This window comes from Ambystoma mexicanum, assembly GCF_040938575.1.
Source record: "Ambystoma mexicanum isolate Mex_15411 chromosome 12 unlocalized genomic scaffold, UKY_AmexF1_1 Mex_chr12_unloc.1, whole genome shotgun sequence".
Taxonomy (NCBI): domain Eukaryota; kingdom Metazoa; phylum Chordata; class Amphibia; order Caudata; family Ambystomatidae; genus Ambystoma; species Ambystoma mexicanum.
Genome location: NW_027182322.1, coordinates 4567155 through 4575515, shown reverse-complemented (window position 1 = coordinate 4575515; position 8361 = coordinate 4567155). Strand labels below are relative to the sequence as shown.

Here is an 8361-nt window from a genome sequence, read left to right as displayed (position 1 = left end):
GAGCTACTTGGGCTGCTACAATGTGACGTTCCACCTCTATCATAAGCTGTACTCCATCTGTGATGTCATGACTCATGTTTGAATTAAAGGTTGGTTGTGATGTTATCCATGAGAATAAGTGGACACCTGATCCCCAGTCACTTATTTAAGATCTCAATAATCAAGTCAGAATCCAAATGAAAGTCATCAAAGTGGAGCCAAATAGAAATAATATAGTTACACAAACCTGGCAATGGTGCGGCAGCCAGGGCTGATAATGGCCCGCCAGCCTGAGAGCAGGAAAGTGTGAGAGCAGTGATGGTCTTGTGAGAGTTTACAGCTGTTATTGAACCTGTCCCCTTCCATTGCAGAGTTTTCTCCCTATAAGAAGTGCAGAGGCTCCCTCCGGGGTGCTAATAGTAAATTTATTTTTTTGCGCAGGAGAAGTGCTCTTCACCAATTGCACGTGCCAAATCACCCGAAGGCCACCACCATAAAATTCAGGCATTCATGTTCATGCGTCCTCCATGTTATGTCCTTATAAAGGGATGCATGTTCATGATGACTCCATGTCACACCTGCATACAAGGATGCATGTTCATGCCGCCTCGTTCTCTTGGCTTCATACAGGGATTTTATCTCCTCCCTGTCTCCCCCTCATGCAGGGATGCATGACCAATGCTCCTTCCCTTCTCGCCCGCATACATGGATGCACGTTCATGTCTCCTCGTTCTCTCGGCTTCATACGGGGATTTTATCTCCTCCCTGTCTCACCCTCGGGAAGGGATGCATGACCAATGCTCCTTCCCGTCTCGCCCGCATACATGGATGCACGTTCACGCCTCCTCCTTCTCTCGGCTTCATACGGGGATCATATCTCCTCCCTGTCTCACCCTCATGAGGGGATGCATGACCAATGCTCCTTCCCTTCTCGCCTGCATACATGGATGCACGTTCACACCTCCTCCTTCTCTCGGCTTCATACGGGGATCATATCTCCTCCCTGTCTCACCCTCATGCAGGGATGCATGACCAATGCTCCTTCCTGTCTCGCCCGCATACATGGATGCACGTTCACGCCTCCTCCTTCTCTCGGCTTCATACGGGGATCATATCTCCTCCCTGTCTCACCCTCATGCAGGGATGCATGACCAATGCTCCTTCCCTTCTCGCCTGCATACATGGATGCACGTTCACGCCTCCTCCTTTTCTCGGCTTCATACCGGGATCATATCTCCTCAATGCCTCACCCTCACTTCCAACATGTGTAACTTCTTGTTCTCTTTGACGTCTGGGCCATGGGTGGCTACTGCACAGCTCTAGATGTCGCCCACCTGCAAGGTGCTATGGAAAGCACTTTTCCACATTGGACGTGCTATATTAACCCCCTCTCCCCAAATACAATAAAAATAAAGAAATATATGTGCTTCCATAATGTCTACCTTCTAATGTTTCATATGTGTAAGCACATTGTCCTCCTCCTGACCAAATTCTAAAACTATGTGCAAATTGTTCCTTCCATAAACTGTCACTTCCTTGGCCCTTTATTTATAATGACTGTTATACTCTCTCTCTTTCCGCCACAGTATAAAAATGCCTAGCACACCTCATGATTGGACTAAGAAATTCCTGTCATTTAGTTGGAAATGATTTTCCCATTATCCCCAAAAACTCCTCACTGTGTCTAAGAACATTTTTTTTCACAGGACAATACAGATCAGATTGACTTGAAAGGTCCTTTCACGCGACTACAGAATGCCTCTCATTCCACTAGAAGATACGCCAGTGCCTACAATAGCCTAGGACTAGACTATGAGTCCCAATGTAGAAATACCACAAGTCCACAGATATGCCTGTTTATTTAAACATCTGTATTATCATCAGCGTGTGACTGTAAAGGCGGGACTTTGCGCTCTCTGTAACGCGCTCCATTGGCAACATCAGTTAAATGTCGTTGGTTCAATCCCTCGCGGATGTTGTTTTTATTCCCATTTGTAACTGGGAAATACTGTCGCTGCAATACATATGTCTTAATCAAGCTAGTGGTTATTGACGTAAATGGCAGTGTTATAATGTTTCATGTACTGCAAATGTCACCACATAATGCGCTCTTAATTAGATTTGGTTGAAATACATTACAGTCACCCGATGAAAAAGTGTGCAAAGAGCATTAAAGAAACAAAAGGTTCATAACAGTAACAGGACATATCGAATTGTTTCAGTCCTCCACAGAGATTGCCAATGTATTAATGGAAATTGTAAAATATCTGCCCAACTGCGGTGACATTGCCTCACCGCAATGCCGTGACTCGGATTCCAACCAAGGTTGCTGTGGCCACAACGCAGAGTACTAACCACTATACGATCACGGCGAGCTACTTGGGCTGCTACAATGTGTTGTTCCACCTCTATCATAAGCTGTACTCCATCTGTGATGTCATGACTCATGTTTGAATTAAAGGTTGGTTGTGATGTTATCCAGGAGAATAAGTGGACACCTGATCCCCAGTCACTTATTTAAGATCTCAATAATCAAGTCAGAATCCAAATGAAAGTCATCAAAGTGGAGCCAATTAGAAATAATATAGTTACACAAACCTGGCAATGGTGCGGCAGCCAGGGCCGAAAATGGCCCGCCAGCCTGAGAGCAGGAAAGTGTGAGAGCAGTGATGGTCTTGTGAGAGTTTACAGCTGTTATTGACCCTGTCCCCTTCCATTGCAGAGTTTTCTCCCTATAAGAAGTGCAGAGGCTCCCTCCGGGGTGCTAATAGTAAATTTATTTTTTTGCGCAGGAGAAGTGCTCTTCACCAATTGCACGCGCCAAATCACCCGAAGGCCACCACCATAAAATTCAGGCATTCATGTTCATGCGTCCTCCATGTTATGTCCTTATAAAGGGATGCATGTTCATGATGACTACATGTCACACCTGCATACAAGGATGCATGTTCATGCCGCCTCGTTCTCTTGGCTTCATACAGGGATTTTATCTCTTCCCTGTCTCACCCTCATGCAGGGATGCATGACCAATGCTCCTTCCCTTCTCGCCCGCATACATGGATGCACGTTCATGTCTCCTCGTTCTCTCGGCTTCATACGGGGATTTTATCTCCTCCCTGTCTCACCCTCGGGAAGGGATGCATGACCAATGCTCCTTCCCGTCTCGCCCGCATACATGGATGCACGTTCACGCCTCCTCCTTCTCTCGGCTTCATACGGGGATCATATCTCCTCCCTGTCTCACCCTCATGCAGGGATGCATGACCAATGCTCCTTCCTGTCTCGCCCGCATACATGGATGCACGTTCACGCCTCCTCCTTCTCTCGGCTTCATACGGGGATCATATCTCCTCCCTGTCTCACCCTCATGCAGGGATGCATGACCAATGCTCCTTCCTGTCTCGCCCGCATACATGGATGCACGTTCACGCCTCCTCCTTCTCTCGGCTTCATACGGGGATCATATCTCCTCCCTGTCTCACCCTCATGCAGGGATGCATGACCAATGTTCCTTCCCTTCTCACCTGCATACATGGATGCACGTTCACGCCTCCTCCTTTTCTCTGCTTCATAGGGGGATCATATCTCCTCAATGTCTCACCCTCACTTCCAACATGTGTAACTTCTTGTTCTCTTTGACGTCTGGGGCATGGGTGGCTACTGCACAGCTCTAGATGTCGCCCACCTGCAAAGTGCTATGGAAAGCACTTTTCCACATTGGACGTGCTATATTAACCCCCTCTCCCCAAATACAATAAAAATAAAGAAATATATGTGCTTCCATAATGTCTACCTTCTAATGTTTCATATGTGTAAGCACATTGTCCTCCTCCTGACCACATTCTAAAACTATGTGCAAATTGTTCCTTCCATAAACTGTCACTTCCTTGGCCCTTTATTTATAATGACTGTTATACTCTCTCTCTTTCCGCCACAGTATAAAAAAGCATAGCACACCTCATGATTGGACTAAGAAATTCCTGTCATTTAGTTGGAAATGATTTTCCCATTATCCCCAAAAACTCCTCACTGTGTCTAAGAACGCTTTTTTTCACAGGACAATACAGATCAGATTGACTTGAAAGGTCCTTTCACGCGACTACAGAATGCCTCTCATTCCACTAAAAGATACGCCAGTGCCTACAATAGCCTAGGACTAGACTATGAGTCCCAATGTAGAAAGACCACAAGTCCACAGATATGCCTGTTTATTTAAACATCTGTATTATCATCAGCGTGTGACTGTAAAGGCGGGACCTCGCGCTCTCTGTAACGCGCTCCATTGGCAACATCAGTTAAATGTCGTTGGTTCAATCCCTCGCGGATGTTGTTTTTATTCCCATTTGTAACTGGGAAATACTGTGGCTGCAATACATATGTGTTAATCAAGCTAGTGGTTATTGACGTAAATGGCAGTGTTATAATGTTTCATGTACTGCAAATGTCACCACATAATGCGCTCTTAATTAGATTTGGTTGAAATACATTACAGTCACCCGATGAAAAAGTGTGCAAAGAGCATTAAAGAAACAAAAGGTTCATAACAGTAACAGGACATATCGAATTGTTTCAGTCCTCCACAGAGATTGCCAATGTATTAATGGAAATTCTAAAATATCTGCCCAACTGCCGTGACATTGCCTCACCGCAATGCCGTGACTCGGATTCGAACCGAGTTTGCTGCGGCCACAACGCAGAGTACTAACCACTATACGATCACGGCGAGCTACTTGGGCTGCTACAATGTGACGTTCCACCTCTATCATAAGCTGTACTCCATCTGTGATGTCATGACTCATGTTTGAATTAAAGGTTGGTTGTGATGTTATCCATGAGAATAAGTGGACACCTGATCCCCAGTCACTTATTTAAGATCTCAATAATCAAGTCAGAATCCAAATGAAAGTCATCAAAGTGGAGCCAATTAGAAATAATATAGTTACACAAACCTGGCAATGGTGCGGCAGCCAGGGCCGATAATGGCCCGCCAGCCTGAGAGCAGGAAAGTGTGAGAGCAGTGATGGTCTTGTGAGAGTTTACAGCTGTTATTGACCCTGTCCCCTTCCATTGCAGAGTTTTCTCCCTATAAGAAGTGCAGAGGCTCCCTCCGGGGTGCTAATAGTAAATTTATTTTTTTGCGCAGGAGAAGTGCTCTTCACCAATTGCACGTGCCAAATCACCCGAAGGCCACCACCATAAAATTCAGGCATTCATGTTCATGCGTCCTCCATGTTATGTCCTTATAAAGGGATGCATGTTCATGATGACTCCATGTCACACCTGCATACAAGGATGCATGTTCATGCCGCCTCGTTCTCTTGGCTTCATACAGGGATTTTATCTTCTCCCTGTCTCACCCTCATGCAGGGATGCATGACCAATGCTCCTTCCCTTCTCGCCCGCATACATGGATGCACGTTCATGTCTCCTCGTTCTCTCGGCTTCATACGGGGATTTTATCTCCTCCCTGTCTCACCCTCGGGAAGGGATGCATGACCAATGCTCCTTCCCGTCTCGCCCGCATACATGGATGCACGTTCACGCCTCCTCCTTCTCTCGGCTTCATACGGGGATCATATCTCCTCCCTGTCTCACCCTCATGAGGGGATGCATGACCAATGCTCCTTCCCTTCTCGCCTGCATACATGGATGCACATTCACGCCTCCTCCTTCTCTCGGCTTCATACGGGGATCATATCTCCTCCCTGTCTCACCCTCATGCAGGGATGCATGACCAATGCTCCTTCCTGTCTCGCCCGCATACATGGATGCACGTTCACACCTCCTCCTTCTCTCGGCTTCATACGGGGATCATATCTCCTCCCTGTCTCACCCTCATGCAGGGATGCATGACCAATGCTCCTTCCCTTCTCGCCTGCATACATGGATGCACGTTCACGCCTCCTCCTTTTCTCGGCTTCATATGGGGATCATATCTCCTCAATGTCTCACCCTCACTTCCAACATGTGTAACTTCTTGTTCTCTTTGACGTCTGGGGCATGGGTGGCTACTGCACAGCTCTAGATGTCGCCCACCTGCAAGGTGCTATGGAAAGCACTTTTCCACATTGGACGTGCTATATTAACCCCCTCTCCCCAAATACAATAAAAATAAAGAAATATATGTGCTTCCATAATGTCTACCTTCTAATGTTTCATATGTGTAAGCACATTGTCCTCCTCCTGACCAAATTCTAAAACTATGTGCAAATTGTTCCTTCCATAAACTGTCACTTCCTTGGCCCTTTATTTATAATGACTGTTATACTCTCTCTCTTTCCGCCACAGTATAAAAATGCCTAGCACACCTCATGATTGGACTAAGAAATTCCTGTCATTTAGTTGGAAATGATTTTCCCATTATCCCCAAAAACTCCTCACTGTGTCTAAGAACATTTTTTTTCACAGGACAATACAGATCAGATTGACTTGAAAGGTCCTTTCACGCGACTACAGAATGCCTCTCATTCCACTAGAAGATATGCCAGTGCCTACAATAGCCTAGGACTAGACTATGAGTCCCAATGTAGAAAGACCACAAGTCCACAGATATGCCTGTTTATTTAAACATCTGTATTATCATCAGCGTGTGACTGTAAAGGCGGGACTTTGCGCTCTCTGTAACGCGCTCCATTGGCAACATCAGTTAAATGTCGTTGGTTCAATCCCTCGCGGATGTTGTTTTTATTCCCATTTGTAACTGGGAAATACTGTCGCTGCAATACATATGTCTTAATCAAGCTAGTGGTTATTGACGTAAATGGCAGTGTTATAATGTTTCATGTACTGCAAATGTCACCACATAATGCGCTCTTAATTAGATTTGGTTGAAATACATTACAGTCACCCGATGAAAAAGTGTGCAAAGAGCATTAAAGAAACAAAAGGTTCATAACAGTAACAGGACATATCGAATTGTTTCAGTCCTCCACAGAGATTGCCAATGTATTAATGGAAATTCTAAAATATCTGCCCAACTGCCGTGATATTGCCTCACCGCAATGCCGTGACTCGGATTCGAACCGAGGTTGCTGCGGCCACAACGCAGAGTACTAACCACTATACGATCACAGCGAGCTACTTGGGCTGCTACAATGTGACGTTCCACCTCTATCATAAGCTGTACTCCATCTGTGATGTCATGACTCATGTTTGAATTAAAGGTTGGTTGTGATGTTATCCATGAGAATAAGTGGACACCTGATCCCCAGTCACTTATTTAAGATCTCAATAATCAAGTCAGAATCCAAATGAAAGTCATCAAAGTGGAGCCAATTAGAAATAATATAGTTACACAAACCTGGCAATGGTGCGGCAGCCAGGGCTGATAATGGCCCGCCAGCCTGAGAGCAGGAAAGTGTGAGAGCAGTGATGGTCTTGTGAGAGTTTACAGCTGTTATTGAACCTGTCCCCTTCCATTGCAGAGTTTTCTCCCTATAAGAAGTGCAGAGGCTCCCTCCGGGGTGCTAATAGTAAATTTATTTTTTTGCGCAGGAGAAGTGCTCTTTACCAATTGCACGTGCCAAATCACCCGAAGGCCACCACCATAAAATTCAGGCATTCATGTTCATGCGTCCTCCATGTTATGTCCTTATAAAGGGATGCATGTTCATGATGACTCCATGTCACACCTGCATACAAGGATGCATGTTCATGCCGCCTCGTTCTCTTGGCTTCATACAGGGATTTTATCTCCTCCCTGTCTCACCCTCATGCAGGGATGCATGACCAATGCTCCTTCCCTTCTCGCCCGCATACATGGATGCACGTTCATGTCTCCTCGTTCTCTCGGCTTCATACGGGGATTTTATCTCCTCCCTGTCTCACCCTCGGGAAGGGATGCATGACCAATGCTCCTTCCCGTCTCGCCCGCATACATGGATGCACGTTCACGCCTCCTCCTTCTCTCGGCTTCATACGGGGATCATATCTCCTCCCTGTCTCACCCTCATGAGGGGATGCATGACCAATGCTCCTTCCCTTCTCGCCTGCATACATGGATGCAAGTTCACGCCTCCTCCTTCTCTCGGCTTCATACGGGGATCATATCTCCTCCCTGTCTCACCCTCATGCAGGGATGCATGACCAATGCTCCTTCCTGTCTCACCCGCATACATGGATGCACGTTCACGCCTCCTCCTTCTCTCGGCTTCATACGGGGATCATATCTCCTCCCTGTCTCACCCTCATGCAGGGATGCATGACCAATGCTCCTTCCCTTCTCGCCTGCATACATGGATGCACGTTCACGCCTCCTCCTTTTCTCGGCTTCATACCGGGATCATATCTCCTCAATGTCTCACCCTCACTTCCAACATGTGTAACTTCTTGTTCTCTTTGACGTCTGGGGCATGGGTGGCTACTGCACAGCTCTAGATGTCG

The 8361-nt window shown here is 46.4% G+C and overlaps 1 non-coding gene across 1 annotated transcript; it reads right to left on the bottom strand.

Annotated features, from left to right (window-relative positions):
* Positions 1–6981: 6981 nt before the first annotated feature.
* On the bottom strand, positions 6982–7053 carry TRNAH-GUG (transfer RNA histidin (anticodon GUG)). Its single transcript has one exon. It is a non-coding gene; the product is annotated as a tRNA-His (tRNA).
* Positions 7054–8361: the final 1308 nt, after the last annotated feature.